This window comes from Nomia melanderi, unplaced genomic scaffold, assembly GCF_051020985.1.
Source record: "Nomia melanderi isolate GNS246 unplaced genomic scaffold, iyNomMela1 scaffold0272, whole genome shotgun sequence".
In the NCBI taxonomy this organism is placed as follows: Eukaryota; Metazoa; Arthropoda; class Insecta; order Hymenoptera; family Halictidae; genus Nomia; species Nomia melanderi.
The window spans coordinates 30,001-34,042 of NW_027475387.1; the positions used below are offsets into that span (position 1 = coordinate 30,001).

The 4,042-nt window shown below is 49.6% G+C and overlaps 1 non-coding gene across 1 annotated transcript; it reads right to left on the reverse strand.

The window, feature by feature from the left end:
• Nucleotides 1-1,377: 1,377 nt before the first annotated feature.
• LOC143175959 (5.8S ribosomal RNA) lies at nt 1,378-1,532 on the reverse strand. The gene has a single exon (XR_013000589.1). It is a non-coding gene; the product is annotated as a 5.8S ribosomal RNA (ribosomal RNA).
• Nucleotides 1,533-4,042: the final 2,510 nt, after the last annotated feature.

Consider the following 4,042-nt stretch of genomic DNA (forward strand, 5'->3'; position numbering starts at 1 on the left):
GATAAAAATACACCTCCCGAAAGAGAGTATATGGTGATTCTTTTTATATATATATATATTTCGAAATACAACTGAACGTGGCGGAAGCGCACGGTGGTGGTCCAGCGAGGACACGCGACGACGGGGAATAAGAACTATTCGACCCGTTACGAATACGCATGCTCGTCCCGCACGATTTTAACACACACCGTGTTTTTCTCCAGTCGTCAAAGCGTTCGTGCGTCGAATTCGAAAAATAAAAAAAAAAGAAAAACACCTTTTCTCTCTCTCGGGGTAAAAGAGTCGATGTGTATTGTGTATAAAGGTTCTGCGAGAAGTCTCGTTTTGACGTGTGTTCCGCCGATAACGACGATCCTCCGAAACGGGGATACAGAAACGTTACACCTCACAACACGATCTCCGTCTCTTCTCTATAGCAGAAACCGATAAAAATACACCTCCCGAAAGAGAGTATATGGTGATTCTTTTTATATATATATATTTCGAAATTCAACTGAACGTGGCGGAAGCGCACGGTGGTGGTCCAGCGAGGACACGCGACGACGGGGAATAAGAACTATTCGACCCGTTACGAATACGCATGCTCGTCCCGCACGATTTTAACACACACCGTGTTTTTCTCCAGTCGTCAAAGCGTTCGTGCGTCGAATTCGAAAAATAAAAAAAAGAAATACACCTTTTCTCTCTCTCTCGGGGTAAAAAGAGTCGATGTGTATTGTGTATAAAGGTTCTGCTGCGAGAAGTCTCGTTTTGCCGTGTGTTTCGGTAACGACGATCCTCCGAAACGTACATCTCATTCGTAAGAGAGGAAGAAAACAATCTCCCTGGGGCCAGTCGGTAATATACCGACATACGACGTGTCGTGCACATCCGTCTCACGCACGGTATACAAAATATGAATAAAACGTGTGTAGTCTCTCTCTCTCTCGACTTCTTAATATTTTCTTTCACCTCTGACGCATCATTTCAGGTGACGTCGGGAGCGCGGGAAAAAAAATTTTTCTAAACACACGAAACCGTTCATCTCACGAACAGCCGAAAAAGTTGTCGCTCAGATCCATATCGCAGTGGAGCGGTATCCGCGGGCGGTCGTAATTGAACGACGCACGACGCCGCGAACACTCACGCGAGTCCATACAAACGATTCCGATCGTTTTGCAACAACTAGAACGTACACTGTCCGTGAAATTCACAGAATTTTCGCGTGTCCGCGACAAACGCCGACGAGACACCCATCGTTCGCTCGTACGTAGCATCCTTCTCTTAACCCGACTCAGAAACGTTCTTTGCGCCCTTCGGTAAAAAAACGTTCGATCCGAAGAGGTGAACGACGGCGGGGATTTGACAGAGCTACGCAAGCAGTGTATGGTACGTAAACGACCCTCAGCCAGGCGTGGTCCAGGAATTGTATCCGTGGACCGCAATGTGCGTTCGAAATGTCGATGTTCATGTGTCCTGCAGTTCACACGTTGACGCGCAATTAGCTGCGTTCTTCATCGACCCACGAGCCAAGTGATCCACCGTTCAGGGTAATCGTATAAATTTTATATTTCACATATATAATTTTATTCTCATTTGTTCGACCTAATATCTCTCTTCTTTCAAAGAGAAGATAAAAGTTGATACCTGAATCTCCGACCAGCGCGCGAAGGAGATTCAGGCGTCGCCTTGGAGACGACACCGAAGCCTTTCGAGACGAAAAACGTTCAAGTAATATGTATATATTTCTCGACGTTCCGGGCGTATAGTGCATTCAAAAACCCGCGAAAGACGCAGAAGACTCGCACGCGTGGAAACGACGGGGATATATTTTGTATCCTACCCGATACTGAATCCATCGCGTGCAGTCGACCCTCGCGTTCTTCCGATCAGACGCATCTATTGTTGCGCGCATGTTTTCGCGTCGCATCGCGCGAAACGTTGCACGAATCGTACCGATCGATCGATTGAAAGCAAATAATGAAAAAAGACTTCACAGCTGGCTCTTTGCCGGTCATTCGTCCCATGTTATCTCTTGCCGCGAAATTGGCGCGCAAGAGTTGGGTGTCAGACGCGCGGCTTTAAAACGAGCTTCACGGCCGGTCCCTTCGTTACCGCTTTCGTTCTTTCTCTCGGAACGACCATGAACGAACACGACGAGCGACGCTACGGCATACACACGTCCACGGATTCGATTAAAAAAACAGACTTCACAGCTGGCTCTTTGCCGGTCATTCGTCCCATATTATCTCTTGCCGCGAAATTGGCGCGCAAGAGTTGGGTGTCAGACGCACGGCTTTAAAACGAGCTTCACGGCCGGTCCTCTCAATTCCGTGTACGGTACACGCAAGATGCGGGTTCCACTTCCAGACTACCCGGTCCCTTCTCTCTACGAGAATCGATAGTAGAAGAACGGCTCGAAAACGCGTCTCAGAGACTAGGGGAAAAGAAGCGGTATGCGAGCGAAACGAAAACGCATTATGGAAACGTCGCGAAACAATGTTCGACGGTTGCTCGGTTCCAATCGTGCGGCCGTTTCAATTTCTCGTGCGCTTCACCGTCCCTCCGTAACTCTGGCCGATCGCGTATACCGAAGAGCCGACACGCGCAAAAACCACAGGCATTGTATACTGTATATATATATGTTACAGTCACAGCCTTCGCGCGTTTTACTCTCCGACGCGGGGTTTCCACGACGAAAGAGAGACAGTTTCGTGGCGGGTGACTCGGCCGAATCGCTACGACGGGTATTTCTATTATAGAACGAATCATCGCCACCCTTTACCAGTGCCCGACGAAGGAATCACAAGGTCATCTGGAGTTTACAATGCCAGCGACGGTAATTCCAACGAAGACCCGATAAGTCAACTCATCGTTCTATTTCTCCCCGTACAGAAAAGCGAATCGACGCTAACGCACCTCGCGCAAGCACGAACGTTCTCTTCGCGTGGATCATCCCATCGTCGAAAGATGTAAAGACGCATTGGAGATCGTGGTCTCTGGCGGGCTCATTGCACGCCCCACTGCATATCTTTCCTCGAATCGAGAATGATTCGTCCACTAAGGCTGCGAAACTACGCGTCGAGGAAACTAGGGGAAAGAAGCGGGATGCGAGCGAAACGACAATACATTATGGAAACGTCGCGAAACAATGTTCGGCGGTTGCTCGTTTCCTCCTGCGGACGTTTCATTGCTCGGGCGCTTCACGTCCCTCCGTAACCTTCGCGCGATCGCGTGCCCCGGAGAGCCGGCAACCGGTGAACCACAGGCGTATAAACTATAGTCTTCTATAGCAAGCCTTCGGCGGTTACTCTCCGACGCGGGGATTCCACGACGAGAGAGAATTTCGTGGCGGGTGACATCGGTCGAAACGCTACGACGGGTATTTCTATTATAGAACGAATCATCGCCACCCTTTACCAGTGCCCGACGAAGGAATCACAAGGTCATCTGGAGTTTACAATGCCAGCGACGGTAATTCCAACGAAGACCCGATAAGTCAACTCATCGTTCTATTTCTCCCCGTACAGACAAGCGAATCAACGCTATCGCACCTCACGCATGCACGAACGTTCTCTTCGCGTGAATCGTCCCATCGTCGAAAGATATAGCCGCTTGGAGATCGTGGCCCATCAAGTTCTTCCGTAACTCCTGCGCGATCGCGTACCCCGGAGAGCAGGCAACCGGTGAACCACAGGCGTATAAACTATAGTCTTCTATAGCAAGCCTTCGCGTTTACTCTACGACGCGGGGATTCCACGACGAGAGAGATTTTCGTGGCGGGTGACACGGCCGAATCGCTACGACGGGTATTTCTATTATAGAACGAATCATCGCCACCCTTTACCAGTGCCCGACGAAGGAATCACAAGGTCATCTGGAGTTTACAATGCCAGCGACGGTAATTCCAACGAAGACCCGATAAGTCAACTCATCGTTCTATTTCTCCCCGTACAGAAAAGCGAATCGGCGCTATCGCACCTCACGCAAGCAGGAATGATCTCTTCGCGTGGATCGTCCCATCGTCGAAAGATGTAAGACGTACAGAAATCGTGGTCCATCA